Raw genomic sequence first — 22,199 nt, 5'->3', positions numbered from 1 at the left:
GTGACTGCAGCAGTTGGCGTTAAGTGGTAATCAGCTGTGGTTGACATCTTACAGAGATCCCCGGCGACCATTTGGCATAATCCTCTGCCCGCAGTACCTATTGTTAGGCAACTGGCCATTACAAAGAATAAAGATAAGTACTAATCGGCAATATAGGGCCTGATTCATTACGGATCGCAACTGCGATTACGCACGCGGCCTACTGTTGCATTCTGCACATGCGTATGTATCACAGTGTGTGTGCCATTTGTGGTAGGTGATGGGAGGTGGGCGGCGAAACGCAGGTGTGCCAGTGCGTTTGAACGCTGTTGCATGGGCGTGCATAAATTATCCTTTACGAAGCCTTATGCAGCTTGAGTACTCATAGCGTGCGACTAGATTAGCAATTCCTGAGCAAGGGCAGAGCTTGTGCAAGTGTGAGAGAGGCTGCGATGCTACTCGATGTTACCGATAGTTTTGCAGTCTTGCTAATTATTACGGATGTGTGTATGGTAAAGTGGGCGTCCTTATGTTGTGCTGCGACGGTATAGCAATCGCAATGGATTAGCATACTATCGCACTGAGACTGCGTGTGTAATCGCTATTGCAATCGCAGTTGCGATCCGTAATGAATCAGGCCCATAGTTACAACTGCTCAGTACTATTAATATACGGTACCGTATATCATCAATTGCAAACAGAAAATAATAGTAAGGACATCCAACAAATATTGCCCTTTTATATGGAGATTATTTTTTATGAGAATGTTTGTCATAAGATATGAATGCTGGCAAATTTAACCATTTAGTATATTACAGATGTGTCCTTACACATCTTTGCTGCAGTCATGCTAAAAAGCCCCTCTTGGCGCACCAGGTCCTGTGGGACTCTGCTAGTATCGGGTGTCTTTTTTGCGTCTTTCTGTGGCAAAAAATGTGTCTAAGTCACAAAGGGGGCCATTCAGTTCAACGGGAATTGAATAGCGCTGGGAGGAAGCTTCTGGAGCTAATCAATTGACCGCGCTGTTTAGTCTGACTAATGATTTCATTTCGCACCTTCCTGAGAGGGGAGGTGAGAGGAAAACTCAAACTAAAGCTAAAGTGTCATTTCCCGCGACTAAACACCCAGGTTATGTCGCGAGTACCGGCATTCTCCGACTTAACTGCTTCCCGTCGGAGTAAACATCGCAGTGAATTGAATTACTCCGGGAATCGCCACCAATGTGACTAGGACGCACCAGCAACCTGTGCTGATTAATTTGATATTCGAAACTTGTATTTCTGTGTGCAACCGAATCTCTGAATGAAGTAGCCGCAGCGTTTTCCATTCAAAGTTCCGTTGTGGTTCATATACAGATTCAGGAGCAAACATATATACAAGTGTCACATATAAAATTAATCAGCACAATCTGCTGGTGTGTTCTAGTCTCAAGACACCTGACACCAGCAGAGTAGCACGGTACCTGGCGGCTCACTCACGCCAGGCAAGTCGCGCTGCATGGCATATTGAGGCTAGATGTCTTTGGACACATCTGTAGCTTATATTATTATATTGTTTCAGCTTCTGGATGCAGTGTGTTACTTTTATATATATATTTGAGTTAATTTTAGATTTAGAGAGGTTCACTAGGAAGGACTTTATCATATTAAATAAACTGATAGTTTTATATGATACTGGCTGAAGTTCTTAATCTAAAGCGGTTATACCAGCGCAGTTATATTAATGTGTTTATAGGTTTGGCTTGTGAGGTTAGCAATACCTCTTATTTTAACTGCAGCAGATATGAACCTTATATCTCAAGTGTGATCAAGGTGCTCGGGAATTTTTTCTTTATTTTTCTCCCATGTCAGAGTATTAGAGGAGTACTTCAATGTGTAAGGGTGCCATGAGGGAGGGGGGTGTTCCGCTTACCCGGGCCCAGGCTGGTTGAAGAGGCCCGATGGGATCCCAGGTCTGCTGCTGTGGGGGAAAAATGTATCCTTGGCAGTTTAGCTGTATTTTTTTCACTTTTCTGGATAAGATCATGCCCGGGGGCTTTATAAGACCCCCGGAATAAATAGGATCAGGTCCGGGGCCTTATAATGCCCCCGGAATAAATGCATCCTGCATTTATCCACGCCCCCTAGGCCCCGTTCAGCTCTCATCAGCCGTGTCAGTCTGCATCTAACTGCTATAAGCAAGCAGGATTCAATATCTTAGCTGTGTGCTTAGAGTCGTTGTCCTGCTGAAAGATGAACCGCCCCAGTCTGAGGTCAAGCGTGCTCTGGAGCAGGTTTTCATCCAGTATGTCTCTGTACATTGCTGCATTCATCTTTCTCTCTATCCTGAGTAGTCTCCCAGTTCCTGCCACTGAAAAACATCCCCACAGCATGATGCTGCCACCACAATGCTTCACTGTAAGGATGGTATTGGCCTGGTGATGAGTGGTGCCTGGTTTCCTTCAAACATAACGCCTGGCATTCACAACAAAGATTTCAATCTTTGTCTCATCAGACCAGAGAATTTTGTTTTTCATGGTCTGAGAGTCCTTCAGGGGCATTTTGGCAAACTCCAGGTGGGCTGCCATGTGCTTTTTACTAAGGAGTGGCTTCCGTCTGGCCACTCTACCATACAGGCCTGATTGGTGGATAGCTGCAGAGATGGTTGTCCTTCTGGAAGGTTCTCCTCTCTCCAAAGAGGAATGCTGCAGCTCTGACAGAGTGACCATCGGGTTCTTGGTCACCTCCCTGACTAGGGCCCTTTTCCCCAGATCGCTCAGTTTAGTCGGCCGGCCAACTCTAGGAAGAGTCCTGGTGGTTCCGAACTTCTTCCATTTACGGATGATGGAGGCCACTGTGCTCATTGGGACCTAAAAAGCAGCAGATATTTTTCTGTACCCTTCCCCAAATTTGTGCCTCGAGACAATCCTGTCTCGGAGGTCTACAGACAATTCCTTGGACTTCATGCTTGGTTTGTGCTCTGACATGCACTGTCAAGTGTGGGACCTTATATAGTCAGGTATATGCCTTTCAAACAACTGAATTTACCACAGGTAGACTCCAATTAAGCTGTAGGAACATCTAAAGCAGGGGTGGGGAACCTTTTTTCTGCTGAGGACCATTTTGATATATATAACATTATTTAAGGGCCCGGTGCGGGCCATGCCCTCTCCGTGTGACATCACACAGGGACAGGGCCACAATCGCCAGTAATTACAGCAATGCCTGTAGCATCCTGAGGAAACTCCAGGGAGCTGTAAGGGCAGCGGTGTGACCGTCTGAAGCGTCCTAAGGCTGCTCCAGGTTGCACTGCTGCATAAATTCTGTCCGCAGGGTGCCATTATAGACACCCTGCTATCCAGATGAGGCTAGCAGAAAAAATCTCAGAGGGCCAGACCAAATTATTCCGGGGGCCTTATAAGGCCCCCGGGCCTGAGGTTCCCCATCCCTGATCTAAAGGATGATCAGTGGAAACAGGATGCACCTGAGCTCAATTTTGAGCTTCATGGCAAATGCTGTGAATACTTATGTACATGTGATTTCTTAGGTTTTTTTTTATAATCAAATTAGCAGAAGTCTCAAAAAACCTTTTTACACGTCATTATGGGGTATTGTGTGTAGAATTTTGAGGACAAAAATGAATTTATTCCATTTTAGAATAAGGCTGTAACATAACAAAATGTGGAAAAAGTGAAGCGCTGTAATTTAGAAAACTCAAAAACAAAGGTTACATTTCACACAAACAAACAGTACAAACCCATAAAATACGTTATCTGCTCTTCTGAGTGTTACCTTAACATGAAAGCTCTCTAAAGGCACCCAGACACAGTGCGATGGCACTGTGCGAGGCGATAGGGGATCCATCGTCCGACAAATCGGGCGGTCCGCACACACGGTGTGATCGGGTGGCCGGCCGCCCGATATGTCGGCTCCCCCCTCTCTCACCTGCATAGCAATCCATGAGATCACACATCGCATCCCCTGATCTTATGGTCCTGCAGAAAGATCAGGGGGTGCGATGTACGACCCCACGGGAGCGTGCTCGGCCCGACATCAGGGCCATACACGGTGCTATATAGCAGGTAAATCACACTAATCAGTCAGATCGTCTGCTTTATCGCCCCGTGTATGGGGGCCTTTAGACCCGAGATTAGCTTCACACAAGTTGAGTATATTTTGTCGATATTCACCATGTTGACATTCATCATGTCAATGCTGAAGAAATGTCAACATGATTAGAATGTTGACAAAACAGTCCCGGTGGTCCAGCAGTGATTTACTTTGTTCGGCTGGTCTGGAGGCTCCAGCGATGTTTTTCGGGTCTGGCGGTGATAATAACATCCAGCATTCAGCCATGAGTAATGCCCCTAACTCTAATCCTAACCCCCAACCCTTTGCTTCCCTCTAGTGCCTAACCCTCTCCTTCCGCAGCCTAACCCTAACCCTGCCCCTAGTGCCTTACTCTAACCTTCCCGCAGCCTAACCCTAACCTTCCCCATAGTGCTTAACCCTCTTAACCCGCAGCCTAACCCTGCCCCTAGTGCCTACCAATCCCCCTAGTGCCTAACCCTGCCCCTAGTGCCTAACTCTAGCCCTCCCGCAGCCTAACACTGACCGTACCCGTAGTGCCTAACACTAACCCTCTACTCCTGCACCCTATCCCTGCCCCTAATGCCTAACCCTAACCCTCCTCCTAATGCCTACCCCTCCCCCTAGTGCCTAACCCTCTCCCTGAAGCCTAACCCTGCCCCTAGAGCCTAACCCTCCCATATCCTAACCCTAACCCTCTCCTCCCGCAGCCTAACCCTAACCCTCCCCCTAGTGCCTAACCCTAACCCTGCTGCAGCATAACCCTAACCCTCTGATCCTGAAGGATTCTGCATAATGTCAACATTTCGATCATGTCAAAATTCAACAATATCGATATCATAACTGTCGCCATTGACTGTCGACATTTTGACTGCATCCCACTTCACACACAGCAGCCATACCATTATAAATTACGAAATCGCAGCTGCGATCGAGTTTGCATCCATCTCTGAATCAGGTCCTGTATTCACTGTGCCTTATCAATGGAAAGCTGAAGCTATTGTAGATGCTAAGTCTACCTACTTTTGCCTATTGTGGATTACAAGTACATACATGTCATTGGACAGTGGGCCTGATTCAGAGCCGTATGCAAGTGGATGATCGCTCGTTCGACGAACGAGCGAGAAAATGTAAATTCAAGCGCTCGCTCGTAAGTTTGCTCGTAGCTAATCTTCCGCCCCAAAGTCTCCCAACCCCTCCTCTAGCTAACAAACGAGCAAAATTGTGACCGTCCATCTCCAAATTTGGTTGCAGGGAACGCTCGCACAAGTCCAAACCGGAAGTGTGCCTGTCAGATTTCGATTACCTGCTCGTTCATTCTGCATACATACTTTAATCGTATCATGCCAATCAATATATTAATTAGCTTAATTGCTCTTCACATGTTTGCAATCCGTTTTTTTTTTCATTTTCAATAAACTTTATTCTTGTCCGTGTGTGTCATTTTTCCCGCAGAATACGTACGGTTTCACCAATGGTTTACTGTATCAAAAATACATGTTTTAACTAGGGGTGAGCGGGTTCGGATTTCTGAAATCCGAACCCCCCCGAGCCCCCCCGATCCGAGTCCGATCCGAATCAGGCTCGACTTTTCCCGCCTGACTCGGATCTGAAAACGAGGCAAAACGTCATCATCCCGCCTTCCGAGTCTCGCGGGTTTTGGATCCTATATAAGGTACCCACGTCGGCGCCATTTTCTCACTCGGCTGTGGACAGTGAAGAGGGAGGGTGGGAGTTAGGGCTGTGTAGTGTAGTGTAGTGTAGTGCTGCTGTTGTCCACTACTTCAAAGTCCATAGGGGCTGGCTGTGTTGTGCTGTGCTGCTGTTGTTAATAGGGGCTGTGTCCACTACTTCAAAGTCCATAGGGGCTGGCTGGACTGTGTTGTGCAGTCAGTTCTCCATAGGGGCTGTGTCCACTCCAAAGTCCTGTGCAGTGTCCCAGTCCTAAAGAGGTGCTGTAGTGTTGTCCAGGGGGTGCTCTGTCCATCAGGGGTGCTCCCCCCAAGTGCTAAAAAAATAATATATTTTCTGTGTTTGTGAATTGTGTGTGCAGTAGCCGCACGTGCATCAACAAAGTAGTGCCAAGCGTGCGCCTGTGTCATAAGTAAAGGGCCGGCTGGTTTGACCGTTAAAGGGTGCTGTAACCCCCGAAAGTACACTCCAGTCCAAACCAAAAAATAATTATTTTCTGTGTTTGTGAATTGTGTGCGCAGTAGCCGCACGTGCATCAACAAAGTAGTGCCAAGCGTGCGCCTGTGTCATAAGTAAAGGGCCGGCTGGCTTGACCGTTAAGGGTGCTGTAACCCCCGAAAGTACACTCCAGTCCAAACCAAAAAAAAAATTATTTTCTGTGTTTGTGAATTGTGTGCGCAGTAGCCGCACGTGCATCAACAAAGTAGTGCCAAGCGTGCGCCTGTGTCATAAGTAAAGGGCCGGCTGGCTTGACCGTTAAAGGGTGCTGTAACCCCCGAAAATACACTCCAGTCCAAACCAAAAAAAAATTATTTTCTGTGTTTGTGAATTGTGTGCGCAGTAGCCGCACGTGCATCAACAAAGTAGTGCCAAGCGTGCGCCTGTGTCATAAGTAAAGGGCCGGCTGGCTTGACCGTTAAGGGTGCTGTAACCCCCGAAAGTACACTCCAGTCCAAACCAAAAAAAAAATTATTTTCTGTGTTTGTGAATTGTGTGCGCAGTAGCCGCACGTGCATCAACAAAGTAGTGCCAAGCGTGCGCCTGTGTCATAAGTAAAGGGCCGGCTGGCTTGACCGTTAAGGGTGCTGTAACCCCCGAAAGTACACTCCAGTCCAAACCAAAAAAAAAATTATTTTCTGTGTTTGTGAATTGTGTGCGCAGTAGCCGCACGTGCATCAACAAAGTAGTGCCAAGCGTGCGCCTGTGTCATAAGTAAAGGGCCGGCTGGCTTGACCGTTAAGGGTGCTGTAACCCCCGAAAGTACACTCCAGTCCAAACCAAAAAAAAAATTATTTTCTGTGTTTGTGAATTGTGTGCGCAGTAGCCGCACGTGCATCAACAAAGTAGTGCCAAGCGTGCGCCTGTGTCATAAGTAAAGGGCCGGCTGGCTTGACCGTTAAAGGGTGCTGTAACCCCCAAAGTACACTCCAGTCCAAACCAAAAAAAAAATTATTTTCTGTGTTTGTGAATTGTGTGCGCAGTAGCCGCACGTGCATCAACAAAGTAGTGCCAAGCGTGCGCCTGTGTCATAAGTAAAGGGCCGGCTGGCTTGACCGTTAAAGGGTGCTGTAACCCCCAAAGTACACTCCAGTCCAAACCAAAAAAAAATTTATTTTCTGTGTTTGTGAATTGTGTGCGCAGTAGCCGCACGTGCATCAACAAAGTAGTGCCAAGCGTGCGCCTGTGTCATAAGTAAAGGGCCGGCTGGCTTGACCGTTAAAGGGTGCTGTAACCCCCGAAAGTACACTCCAGTCCAAACCAAAAAAAAAATTATTTTCTGTGTTTGTGAATTGTGTGCGCAGTAGCCGCACGTGCATCAACAAAGTAGTGCCAAGCGTGCGCCTGTGTCATAAGTAAAGGGCCGGCTGGCTTGACCGTTAAAGGGTGCTGTAACCCCCGAAAGTACACTCCAGTCCAAACCAAAAAAAAAATTATTTTCTGTGTTTGTGAATTGTGTGCGCAGTAGCCGCACGTGCATCAACAAAGTAGTGCCAAGCGTGCGCCTGTGTCATAAGTAAAGGGCCGGCTGGCTTGACCGTTAAGGGTGCTGTAACCCCCGAAAGTACACTCCAGTCCAAACCAAAAAAAAAATTATTTTCTGTGTTTGTGAATTGTGTGCGCAGTAGCCGCACGTGCATCAACAAAGTAGTGCCAAGCGTGCGCCTGTGTCATAAGTAAAGGGCCGGCTGGCTTGACCGTTAAAGGGTGCTGTAACCCCCAAAGTACACTCCAGTCCAAACCAAAAAAAAAATTATTTTCTGTGTTTGTGAATTGTGTGCGCAGTAGCCGCACGTGCATCAACAAAGTAGTGCCAAGCGTGCGCCTGTGTCATAAGTAAAGGGCCGGCTGGCTTGACCGTTAAAGGGTGCTGTAACCCCCAAAGTACACTCCAGTCCAAACCAAAAAAAAATTTATTTTCTGTGTTTGTGAATTGTGTGCGCAGTAGCCGCACGTGCATCAACAAAGTAGTGCCAAGCGTGCGCCTGTGTCATAAGTAAAGGGCCGGCTGGCTTGACCGTTAAAGGGTGCTGTAACCCCCGAAAGTACACTCCAGTCCAAACCAAAAAAAAAATTATTTTCTGTGTTTGTGAATTGTGTGCGCAGTAGCCGCACGTGCATCAACAAAGTAGTGCCAAGCGTGCGCCTGTGTCATAAGTAAAGGGCCGGCTGGCTTGACCGTTAAAGGGTGCTGTAACCCCCGAAAGTACACTCCAGTCCAAACCAAAAAAAAAATTATTTTCTGTGTTTGTGAATTGTGTGCGCAGTAGCCGCACGTGCATCAACAAAGTAGTGCCAAGCGTGCGCCTGTGTCATAAGTAAAGGGCCGGCTGGCTTGACCGTTAAAGGGTGCTGTAACCCCCGAAAGTACACTCCAGTCCAAACCAAAAAAAAAATTATTTTCTGTGTTTGTGAATTGTGTGCGCAGTAGCCGCACGTGCATCAACAAAGTAGTGCCAAGCGTGCGCCTGTGTCATAAGTAAAGGGCCGGCTGGCTTGACCGTTAAAGGGTGCTGTAACCCCCGAAAGTACACTCCAGTCCAAACCAAAAAAAAAATTATTTTCTGTGTTTGTGAATTGTGTGCGCAGTAGCCGCACGTGCATCAACAAAGTAGTGCCAAGCGTGCGCCTGTGTCATAAGTAAAGGGCCGGCTGGCTTGACCGTTAAAGGGTGCTGTAACCCCCGAAAGTACACTCCAGTCCAAACCAAAAAAAAATTATTTTCTGTGTTTGTGAATTGTGTGCGCAGTAGCCGCACGTGCATCAACAAAGTAGTGCCAAGCGTGCGCCTGTGTCATAAGTAAAGGGCCGGCTGGCTTGACCGTTAAAGGGTGCTGTAACCCCCGAAAGTACACTCCAGTGCAAACCAAAAAAAAATTATTTTCTGTGTTTGTGAATTGTGTGCGCAGTAGCCGCACGTGCATCAACAAAGTAGTGCCAAGCGTGCGCCTGTGTCATAAGTAAAGGGCCGGCTGGCTTGACCGTTAAAGGGTGCTGTAACCCCTAAAGTACACTCCAGTCCAAACCAAAAAAAAAATTATTTTCTGTGTTTGTGAATTGTGTGCGCAGTAGCCGCACGTGCATCAACAAAGTAGTGCCAAGCGTGCGTCTGTGTCATAAGTAAAGGGTCGGCTGGCTTGACCGTTAAAGGGTGCTGTAACCCCCAAAGTACACTCCAGTCCAAACCAAAAAAAAAATTATTTTCTGTGTTTGTGAATTGTGTGCGCAGTAGCCGCACGTGCATCAACAAAGTAGTGCCAAGCGTGCGCCTGTGTCATAAGTAAAGGGCCGGCTGGCTTGACCGTTAAAGGGTGCTGTAACCCCCGAAAGTACACTCCAGTCCAAACCAAAAAAAAATTATTTTCTGTGTTTGTGAATTGTGTGCGCAGTAGCCGCACGTGCATCAACAAAGTAGTGCCAAGCGTGCGCCTGTGTCATAAGTAAAGGGCCGGCTGGCTTGACCGTTAAAGGGTGCTGTAACCCCCGAAAGTACACTCCAGTCCAAACCAAAAAAAAATTATTTTCTGTGTTTGTGAATTGTGTGCGCAGTACCCCACGTGCATCAACAAAGTAGTGCCAAGCGTGCGCCTGTGTCATAAGTAAAGGGCCGGCTGGCTTGACCGTTAAGGGTGCTGTAACCCCCGAAAGTACACTCCAGTCCAAACCAAAAAAAATTTATTTTCTGTGTTTGTGAATTGTGTGCGCAGTAGCCGCACGTGCATCAACAAAGTAGTGCCAAGAGTGCGCCTGTGTCATAAGTAAAGGGCCGGCTGGCTTGACCGTTAAAGGGTGCTGTAACCCACAAAGTACACTCCAGTCCAAACCAAAAAAAAAATTATTTTCTGTGTTTAGCCGCACGTATATATCAAATCGATATAACATAAATGGAGGACCAAACTTTCTCCGATAAAAATAAAATAGAGAAAGATCAAGAACCACTTCCTCCTAGTGCTGAAGCTGCTGCCACTAGTCATGACATAGACGATAACATGCCATCAACGTCGTCTGCCAAGGCCGATGCCCAATGTCATAGTAGAGGGCACATACAATCCCAAATGGCAAAGTTCAGGAAAATGACCTTGAAAAAGACATTTAAATCAGCTGAAGAGAAACGTAAACTTGCCAATATGCCATTTACGACACGGAGTGGCAAGGAACGGCTAAGGTCGATCCCTAGTATGTTCATGACTAGTGGTTCAGCTTCACATGACGATGGAAGCCCTCCTCCCACTAAAAAAATCAAAAGAGTTAAGCTGGCAAAAGCACAGCGAAGAACTGTGCTTTCTAAGAAGATATCACAAATCCCCAAGGAGAGTCCAAGTGTGGTGGTGGTTGCGATGCCTGACCTTCCCAGCACTGGACGGGAAGAGGTGGCTCTTTCCACCATTTGCACGCCCCCTGCAAGTGCTGAAAGGAGCACCCACAGTCCACTTGCTGATATGCAAATTGAAGATGTCACTGTTGAAGTACAACAGGATGAGGATACTGGTGTAGCTGGCGCTGAGGAGGAAGTTGGCGAGGAGGATTCTGATGGTGATGTGGTTTGTTTAAATCAGGCTCCAGGGGAGACAGTTGTTGTCCGTGGGATGAAAAAGCCCATCACGGTCATGCCTGGGCAGAAGACCAAACATTCCACCTCTTTGGTCTGGCAATATTTCTATTGCTCTGCAGCGCGTTCATAAAAAGTTACTGTCAAGTTCAGAAACTTTTGCTAAGACCGTAAGCAGTCCAGGGACACCTAAATCCCGTTGTCCTGTTGTATCCAAGCGCCTGCAAACCACACCGTCAACTCCCTCCTCGTCAATTTCCTCCTTAGTCAGGATCGGAAGTAGTCCTGCAGGCCATGTCACTGGCATGACTGACTCTCCTATCCGGGATTCCTCTGGAGGATCCTGCATTGCTACGCCTACTGCTGCCGCTGCTGCTGTTGCTGCTGCTGGGAGTCGTTCATCATCCCAGAGAGGAAGTAGGAACACCACTACTTTTACTAAACAATTGACCCTCCAACAGTCCTTAGCGAGGAGGATGAAGTACGACAGCAGTCATCCTGAAGCAAAACGTATAACTGAGGCCTTGACTGCTATGTTGGTGTTAGACGTGCGTCCGGTATCCGCCATTAGTGCAGTGGGATTTAGACAATTGATGGAGGTAGTGTGTCCCCGGTTCCAAATCCCGTCTAGATTCCACTTCACTAGGCAGGCGATACCGAGACTGTACAGAAACGTCAGAAAAAGTGTCCTCAGTGTCCTGAAAAATGCCGTTGTACACAATGTCCACTTAACCACGGACATGTGGACAAGTGGAACAGGGCAGACTAAGGACTATATGACTGTGACAGCCCACTGGGTAGATGTATCACCTTACGCAGCAACAGCAGCAGCGTCACCAGTAGCAGCATCTCAGAAACGCCAGCTCGTTCCAAGGCAGGCTACGCTGTGTATCACCGGTTTCAGTAAGAGGCACACCGCCGACAACCTCTTAGAGAAACTGAGGGAAATCATCGCCCAGTGGCTTACCCCACTTAGACTCTCCTGGGGATTTGTGATATCTGACAACGCCACCAATATTGTGCGGGCATTACATCTGGGCAAATTCCAGCACGTCCCATGTTTTGCTCACACAATAAACTTGGTGGTGCAGAATTTTCTGAAAAGCGACAGGGGCGTGCAGGAGACGCTTTGGGTGGCCCGAAAAATTTCTGGCCACTTTCGCTATTCAGCGACTGCGTGCCGAAGACTGGAGCGCCAGCAAACACTCTTGAACCTGCCCCGCCATCACCTGAAGCAAGAGGTTGTGACGCGGTGGAACTCAACCCTCTATATGCTTCAGAGGATGGAGGAGCAGCAAAAGGCCATACAAGCCTATACATCCACCTATGACATAGGCAAAGGAGGGGGTATGCACCTGACTCAAGCGCAGTGGAGAATGATTTCCGTGTTGTGCAAGGTTCTCCAGCCCTTCGAACTTGCCACACGTGAAGTCAGTTCAGACAAAGCCAGCTTGAGTCAGGTCATTCCCCTCATCAGGCTTTTGCAGAAGCAGCTGGAGAAAGTGAAGGAGGAGCTAAGATGGAGCGATTCCGCTCGGCATGTGGGACTTGTGGATGAAGCCCTTCATTCACTTTGCCAGGATTCCAGGGTGGTCAATCTGTTGAAATCAGACCACTACATTTTGGCCACCGTGCTTGATCCTAGGTTTAAAGCCTATGTGGTGTCTCTCTTTCCGGCCGACACAAGCCTGCAGAGGTGCAAAGACCTGCTGGTGAACACACTGTCAGCTGAAGCGGAACGTGACACGTCAACGGCTCCTTCTTCATTTTCTCCCGCAACTGGGGCTGCCAGGAAAAAACTTAGGTATCCTAAGCAACCCGCTGGCGGTGATGCAGGGCAGGCAGGACCAAGTTTGGACATCTGGTCCAGACTGAAGGACCTGGCAACAATTTCTGACATGTCTACTGTCACTGCATATGATACTGTCACCATTGACAGAATGGTGGAGGATTACATCGGTGACAGCATCCAAGTAGGCATGTCAGACAGTCCATACCTGTACTGGCAGGAAAAAGAGGCAATTTGGAGGCCCCTGTACAAGCTGGCTCTATTTTACCTGAGTTGCCCCCCCTCCAGTGTGTACTCCGAAAGAGTGTTTAGTGCAGCCGGGAACCTTGTCAGCGAAAGGCGTAGGAGGTTGCTTCCACAGAATGTGGAGAAGATGATGTTCATCAAAATGAATTATCAGCTCTTCCAGGGAGACCAGCCTCCAGAAGGTACAGAGGGACCTGTGGTGGTGGATTCAAGTGGGGACGAGTTAATACTTTGTGAGGATGAGGATGTACACACTGAAGAGGGTGAGGAATCGGTGGATGAGGAGGATGAGGATGACATCTTGCCTCCGTAGAGCCAGTTTGTGCAGGGACACATTAATTGCCAGCTTGTTTTGTGGGGGCCCAAACGAACCAATCATTTCAGCCACAGTTGTGTGGCAGACCCTGGCGCTGAAATGATTGATTTGTTAAAGTGTGCATGTCCTGTTTATACAACATAAGGGTGGGTGGGAGGGCCCAAGGACAATTCCATCTTGCACCTCTTTTTTTTCTTTGCAGTATGTACTGTTTGGTGCCTACTTTTTCAAACTGCCATCCTGTCTGCCACTGCAGTGTCACTCCTAGATGGGCCACGTGTTTGTGCCGCCCACTCGTGTCGCTTAGCATAGTCATCCAGCTACCTCGGTGCAACCTTTTGGCCATAAAAACACTATTGTGAGGTGTGAGGTGTTCAGAATAGACTGGAAATGAGTGGAAATTAAGGTTATTGAGGTTAATAATAGCATAGGAGCAGAGAAACCAACAAATTCTGTGATTTTAGCTGTTTTTATGCTTTTTAAAAAAAAAATACAGATCCAAAACACAAAACCCAGAACCCAAAACACGGAAGGGTGGTTTTGGCAAAACCAATCCAGATCCAAAACACGAAAAAAGATCCAGATCCAAAACCAAAACACAAAACACGAAAAGTGGCCGGTGCACACCCCTAGTTTTAACCAATTATCCTATTGTTTTCCTGTGTGTCTGATAGGCCTATTTTACTTTTTTAATTTCTTTATTTAAATTAGCTTACGCATGTCACTGCATGAAGCCTATCATAACTCACTTTATATTTTGGAGCCTGTAGGACACATGACTCATACAATAACCAATAGAATGGTTCCTGTTAATTTCCAAAGTACATTAGCCAATCAAATTTTTTCTATGGCCTTTATTAAAACTGTTTGGGGTTAAAAAAATCATTGCCATCATGAGAGCTTCCGCATTTACCACACGGGAGCTGTTAGTCCTCACCGAGGTCATGGACCGTAGGATCACCAGCCAGCCTCCCCCCATCACCAACCAGGCAAAGCGATCGGCCTATGCGGAGGTTCGCCGCCACCTGCGCTCCTACGGCTCACGCCGTAATATAGGACAATTAGAGTGCAGGTGGTCGGATCTGCGGTGCCGCACCCCCCGCTTGCTGGCATGTATTCAGCTGCGGATCGCTGCAAGTAAGTGTTTTTATTTTGGGGGGGGGTTTGTTTTCGGCCCTATCTGCGTGTGCTTGTTTACAGTATAGCCCTGTTTGTTTATTGCGGTCCTATCTGCGTGTGCATGTTTGGTTTCAGTATAGCCCTGTTTGTTGTTTTATGACATGCCTGCGTGTGCATGTTTTCCTTTTTTTTAATGTTTGTACATTTTTGTAGTTGTAAATTTGTGTACCACCCCCCCCTCCAAAAAAATAAATAAACATTTTTCAATAATCATTTAGGGGCTGAACGCAGAAGCTGGCCTCGCCGCAGACTTCGTCGCCGGGCTCGGCCCCTGACGCCGACGACAAGTCCCAGCCCATCTCCCCAACCTTCCCCCAATTCCCCCTCCACCCCTGACCGGCCAATAGCTGAGTCCCCTCCCTCTCCCAATTTGCACCACCCCCAAAATTCCCCCCCCCTCCACCCCCCCCTCTCTTTTCTTCACCCTCCCCTCCACCACCCCCTCTCTTTTCTTCACCCTCCCCTCCACCACCCCTCTCTTTTCTTCACCCTCCCCTCCACCACCCCCTCGATTTTCCGCCCCGTCAACCGTTTCCGCCATCTCCTCTCCCTCCAAGACCATCAAGCCCAATGACCGGTATGTTTCCCTTTCTTTTTTTAAAAAAAATAAATTTTTAATTGGATATACAATGTCTTGGATATTTTCCACTGATACATATCACACATGTCAAAACACTCATATGATGACACTGATACCATCTTAGCATTTGCCAGTACTTGGTTTTTATCCTCCAAACTGGATCTTGTTTGCAACTAGATTTAATTGCTTAGTTTGTTTAGTAAACTTCTAATGTAAGGTGTCATTTCATTAAGGATCCCTTTTTTTTTATACCAACAGAGGACCAGAGGCGGATGCATGGTATGCAGGAGGGCTTGGCCGCCTTGTGTGGCCACGTCATTGCCATGCTAGTGGTCCTGGACCACATGGTGGCGCTCCTTCAGAGCTGATTTTTAATTTTTGTGTTATTCTGTTTTGTATTTTTTTTTTAATAAAATAGCGTTGTATGTTAACGAGTCTCATTTCTTGACTGAAAATATTACATTGTTTAACCTTCCATAAGTCCACTATTTGGTCATGTTCTTTAAAGTAAGGTAAATTAGATTGTACAAAGCGCTAGTAAGTATGTAAGCTGCCACATTAAACACCTCACCATACCAATAGGTTTGTAGAAAATCCAACAGTTTGTTGTTTTTCTTGTGGTAAATAGAAACTGAAACCTGCTTAGGCCTATTTTTTACAAACTACTGATTCACCCTAATACCTTTGTTGTTTTTTCTAAACCACAAAGCATGTTCAAAGACAACCATTTCACACATTACAGGATTAGGCATTATGAAAGGTGGCATTTTTTGAGCCAGGTTACACGTGCTTGTAATGTGTAAATAAAGTCTTTTTAACGGAAAACAAAACTTTAATACACACCAAACACAAACAGAAAGTGAATTGTGACAAGCAATTCACACAGTGAAAACACACTACAAAAAACAACCTACACCAAAATCAAAAAACAAAATCAACACTCAAGAACTGTTGAAATAAGTAGCAGGTCAACATGAATCCACAAATGAGGTGATTAAATAATTGTTCCCCAAGTTAGTTCCAATGTGGCCACATGTAGACAATTTAGTGGATCAGGTAGTAGGCATCGCTTTTACATGGTTTTTAAAGGAAGACAAGAAAAAAAAATGAAAACCAAGACTAAAAAGGCACATTACAATCGTACATGTAGACATTGGGACAATTAAGTAAATGTTTGTCAATAATTACCTGAAAAATCGGGCCACCACATCATCGCGTATGGCCCCCCACATACTGACCGCCGACCAACCTAGGGGGGGCCATCCTCAGGTAAGGTATCCTCTGGCTGCATTGGGACACCACTCCTTATGGCGATGTTGTGAAATATCCCACACAGGACCACAATTTTCGAAACTATAGCCGGCAAATACATGAGTTCGCCACCAGAGCCATGGAGGCATCTGAATCGGCCTTTTAAAAGGCCGATACAGTGCTCCACCACCTGCCTGGTGGTTGTAAGTGCAGAATTATACTCACTTTGTGGCCCTGGTGTGGGAGCCAAATAAGGAGTGAGCAGCCAGGGCGTGCAAGGGTAGCCACTGTCTCCTGTGAAAAAACAAATACAACAATCAGGATCACTGTGTATCAAGCTTTGCATTGGTTTCAACTAAAGGTCTCCACTTACGCAGAAGCCACGCATCACCAGCTTGTAGGTTGTCTAATTTATGCCAAATCCCTGATTGCCGGATGACGAATGAATCATGTGCACTCCCGGGTAATTTGGCATTCAGGGACAGGATCTGGAGGGAGGCATCACATACCACCATTACATTCAGTGAGTGATAGTGCTTGCGGTTCCTAAAAATTGCCTCCAGCCGTGCTGGAGGCTGAAGTGGTATGTGAGTACCATCCACAACCCCTATGATGTGTGGGAAGCCAGCTATTTGGTAAAAATTGGCCTTCGCCACACTAAGGGAACCCATATCCAATGGCATTTTAATAAAATGATGGAGGTGCTTGAAAAGGGCCTCCATCACTGCCCTCAGGATCCTTGAAAAGGAGGATTGGGAGATTCCGGCCACTATTCCCACCGTGGTTTGAAAGGATCCTGAGGCACAGAAATGTAACACCGCCATTAATTGCGTAAGTGGTGGTATTGCTGTAGGACTGACAATTTGCCGCTCAAGATCACTCTCTATTAATGAGAGAGTGTCTATGATGATTTGTGGAGGAAGACGGTATCGTCTTAAAACCTCATCATCGGGCATTCCAAAAAGGGTGACACGTGTTCTATATATCTGGGGCCTTGCACGCCTATGATGCCTATGCCTGGGACGAGGTTGAGGTTGGTCGGGTTCCGGAAGCATGGCCAAAATAATACGACCAACATCAACCTGAAATGGTAAGCCAGGTAGTTAATGTTTGAGGAAAATGTGAAACCAAAAATATACTTATCTTTGCCGCAAAATCCAAAGATGCTTACATGCCGGGGTATTGCCATGAGTGCAACAACCTACATTTCAAAATTAGAAATTCGTGTTAGAATTTTTGGGGGTCAGATTGTAATCTAAAAATGTTTTCAAATGTGTTAAAAGATAGGGGGGAGCACACATTATTTTGAAAATGCACCATACATTTAGTGGACAAACAAGAATGTCCAAATTTATACATAAAAACACATTAGTGTGCTAAATAGTTCGCATTTTTACATGGGGAATAAGGAGACATTAGTGCGCTAAATAGTTCGCATTTTTACATGGGGAATAAGGAGACATTAGTGCGCTAAATAGTTCGCATTTTTACATGGGGAATAAGGAGACATTAGTGCGCTAAATAGTTCGCATTTTTACATGGGGAATAAGGAGACATTAGTGCGCTAAATAGTTTGCATTTTTACATGGGGAATAAGGAGACATTAGTGCGGTAAATAGTACGCATTTTTTTTTTAAAAAAAGGAAATATATTTCGCAAAACAGTACGCTATATTTAGTGTTAATACATGATTTTTTAAATTCAAAATAAAACATTACTTGGCAAAACATATATACGAAGAGCAACACATCAAATTTGTAAAATCATGAAACAATGAAAACTTACCGAAAAGCGACAAATAAGTCACAGTCCAAAAACTTCAATGGGGCACAGCCAAAATAACTGTAAAAAAAATAAAAATAAAAAAATAAGTAAGAACATTTGGTTAGTAGATCCATTATTTTTTCAAGGAGTTTTTAAAAAGACTTACTCAAAAAATAACCACAAAAACAAAAGCGAACGTCAAATCCAAAAAACAAACAGCCAAAAAAAATAACCAACTCCAACAAACCGCCTGAAACCACTAAGTACGCCAACAATCCACTCCTCCAATCTAAACCTCCAACATTCATCACCCGCCACCTCGACTCGAGTCGCAACAAGCCATAAATAGTCTTTATTTTCCCGCTCAAATTAAGGACGGATCATAGGAGCGCACAATCAATGATGTGGACGAATAATGAGGACGCATGTATAAATACGTCACGGAAATTCACAAACGGTCTGCTGTAGTCCAAGTTGAGGTACTCAGAATGGCTACAGAACAGCAAAACAATGGCCAAGAGGCGCCCGGTAAGTATTTGTCTCTTTTGTATTCAAGGATTATTTAGAACCCTAATTTTTAGAAAATTTGACAACAAAACTTAAAAAATGTTTTTAAAAAAAGGTGTTGAGGATGCCATGGAAGAGGCTGCTGGGCCGAGTAGGCCAACAAAAGCTACAAAAAAAAAAAGGCAGCCACAATTCACAAGAAAGGAGATGGAGGTTTTGGTCCAAATGTGTGTTGACACCCTGCCACAGGCAGAAAGGAATATGGGTGCAAGCCAGAAGTGGAGAATGTCGGATGAGATAGCCAGTGCTGTCAATAGGGTGGGTGAGTTGGACCGTCTAACCCGGGATGTCAAACGCCGGTACGTAAAAACTAAATTTTAATAAAAAGTGGTTACAGTGCCAAATACTGCAGTAATAATGCCAACTTTTTCACCCACAGATGGACCAATTTCAAATATCGCCTGAAGCAAAAAATGGCTGACAGGGCTAGGCATGCAAGGGGGACAGGTGGGGGTCCCACCCCTGTGTCATTGGAGCTGAATGACTTGGAAGAGCTGGCACAGGGGTGTGTGCAGGAAGAGGAGGTGTTTGGCGTGTCCAACATGGATACGGACATGCCAGACTTTGCATCTCCTCATGTTGTCCCAGGTAAATGTTGTTATGTTACCAACTCTGAAATGTGTTTGTGACAATATGTAGATTCTAATGTGACTCTTTTCTCTTTTTTCGCACAGAGACACAGGCGGATGAGTCTGCTCCAGAGGGGAGCCTTGGCCGCAGAATTTCTGCTGGCTCTGCAGGGGAGGAAGCAGTAGATCCGGCTGGGGACCCTGCAGAAGCCAGTCCAGGGCAATCCCCCTCGCAGGCAGTGGCCCTCCTCACAGATCTCAATTTTAAATCGGATTACCACATGGAGATTCTGCTGAGGATGGACGCCAGTCTGCTACGGGTGGCTGAGGCCATGGAGCAAAATGCTGCGGCCAACGTGACCATTGGTCAGGCCCTGGCCAAAAATACCAGGGCCAACATCCGAATTGCCAATGCCCTGGAGCAGCTCGTTCGCCAGCACATGGTGGAGCCACCCTCCCTTCCTGCCGGAACATCAGGATCCTCCACCTCTGGCACAACAACAGCCATCCCTCCAAATGTGCCTAGCCCTCTGCCTACTCCAGAGGCCCCAACATCTGCCTCTGGACAGGCCAGCCAAAGGACATCCCGGACCTGGTCAGGCTCCCACCCTACCCCAGCCAAACGGGGCAAAAAGCGATGACAGCACTGGCTAATTTTCCCACAATTCTTCTGTGCTTGCCCCATATTCCTTAAGGGCCAAAACTTCCCTCTCCTTTCTTGTGAATTGTTTTTAATGTGTGTTATTTTCTTTTGGGCAAATGCCACTATTGTTGTGTTTGTAATTTTTCATTCCAATTTTTTGACGTTAGCCAGAACTGAAAACTGGCAAATGCACATGAAAAAATTAAAATTTGTGTAAAAAATAAAAACATTTCAAAATCTGCTCCCTTGTATTGTGACATTATTCTAAGAATGGTTTTCAGGTAATCCCGGCCCCCCCAAAAAACAAAAAAAACCATTAATTTTAATTCAGATTCCAAAAGGTTAAAAACCATTTTGGAGTTTTAAGGAATACTTTGCCAAAACAAAATGGATGCGAATTTTCCTGGCACATTAAAAATGTTGCTAAAACACAAACATGATGACAATATTGTTGCAATAACACAAAACCAAAAATAAAATTCCAAAAAAAAAAAAAGAAAAATTGGTACGCTAATTGATTGTCTAAGCCAGAAATTAGCAACTGAGTACTTCACCTGCGTACGGTTTTGTGCTACTTAAAAAAAACTAGTTGCTAAACACATTACAAGCTTGTTTTCAATTCTAAGTTGATTGCTTTTCAGGCAAGAAATGATAAATCGATGAAACATCGAAGAGGCACGGGAAGGAGGACGAGACCATCGACATTGTGGTAGAGTATACCAGACCACAAGCTGTGCGAGCAGTTTGAACGGAAAGTGGATCAGACAGTGACGTATGACTTGTTCCGATCACATTTGCCGTTCGCATGAGATAATTTATGTACGGCCAAAAAATGCCTCGACACGCCTGCGTTTTCCCATCTCCACCCCCGTCAACGCCCAAAAACGGCCTGTTCTGTCAATCACATTTGACATGTCACTTCCTGTTCGCTATTCGACGAACGACTAAAAAAAAGATCGCAATCAGCCGTACGCACATGCGCAGTGTAACACCGGCGCATGTGTGGTTTCACAACATCGCAATGCTACGATCGTACTGCCGCTTACGAGCGGCTCTGAATGAGGGCCAGTGACCACCTAGCAAGAGAGTACTCCAACAAAAGAACTTTGTGTTCACCTTAATGTAAATGATTTATCAATCTGAGGTTTTGCTAGTTTGCTGAGTGATAATATATTTGCTATTTCATTGTATGTGCTATTGAGAATATTATTGTGTGTTTAGAATACAAACATGTTGAAGTAATTGAGAAACTATATTTTATATTAGTCATAGTTAAAGAGGTGCTGCAGCAGTTAGGACCAAAAAGTATATTCAATTGCCAAGATAGCAGCTATTGCTTATTTGTGTACCATTGCATGTCATTTGTGTGCAGATCCTTATTTTCTGCATACCCCTGTTTCCTAGACCTGTTTCATCTTACGGCCCTTTAATAAATTTACTACAGTATTCTACTTATCAAGCCTGTCATGTTAAGTCGTTTTACTGTGTGTATGAGCCTAGCCTCTCTGCTACAGCCTGAGAAGGACAAGCTTGTGGAGTTGTTGCCAGAGAGGGAAGATCCATTGGAGCTGCTCTGTCTACTGTATGGTATCATCTCACTACAACACCCGGGGTACCACAATCACATTTACTAATGTTCTAAATAATTATTTATTTGACTTCAGTCAGATTACTTTTGGCATTACATTAATTTTCAGACCAAACACTCCAAAAATGGACGATTACTCAATATCAGCAAAAATATCACAGCATCTGTGTCGCCAGCAAAACACTCTTTTACTACACAAGGAACAATTGTTCATCATACATCAATAAATATAACCAAAATAGCCAGTTCTCTTTGACAGGTAATTAACCACTTACCTGGCTTATCATTTTTCCAAAAACCGCTTAGAAATTGTCAGATTTTTTTTTTAATTAGGTCAAAAACATCTACTCAAAACGTGACCAACACGATTTTATTATTTATTTTTTTAAAACACATAGGGGCAGATGTACCAAGTTCTGGAAAGTGATAAATTGGAGAGTGATAAAGTACCAACCAATCAGCTCCTAATGCCGGGTACACACTGGAGCGATGTTGGCACAATATGTCGTTCCCAGATGAATCGGAATGACATATCGGCCACATCACTCAGTGTGTATGGCCAATATGCACGCTCCCGCGGACGCTTGCAACATCGTTTGGACGGCCTTGCTGCACGTCCACCCGGAAGATATCGCAAGCAGCCCCTTTGCAGGTAATGAAGCCTGCATTCATTACCTCGTTCTAATGTGTACCCATGATACGATATGTTGGCTCGTTGGGAAGACATATCGGCTGGGGATACATCGCTCAGTGTGTACCCAGCTTATCTGTCATTTTTCAAACACAGTCTGTAACATGACAGTTAAGAGCTGAGTGGTTGGTAGTTTATCACTCTCCAATTTATCACTTTCCATAGATTAGTACATTTCTCCCATAACATTAATATAGATTTTTAAAAATATCGACTTGTGATTTATATATC

Source organism: Taudactylus pleione, unplaced genomic scaffold (genome assembly GCF_031769625.1).
Source record: "Taudactylus pleione unplaced genomic scaffold, aTauple2 ptg000026l, whole genome shotgun sequence".
Taxonomy (NCBI): domain Eukaryota; kingdom Metazoa; phylum Chordata; class Amphibia; order Anura; family Myobatrachidae; genus Taudactylus; species Taudactylus pleione.
This window is presented reverse-complemented; position numbering follows the sequence as displayed.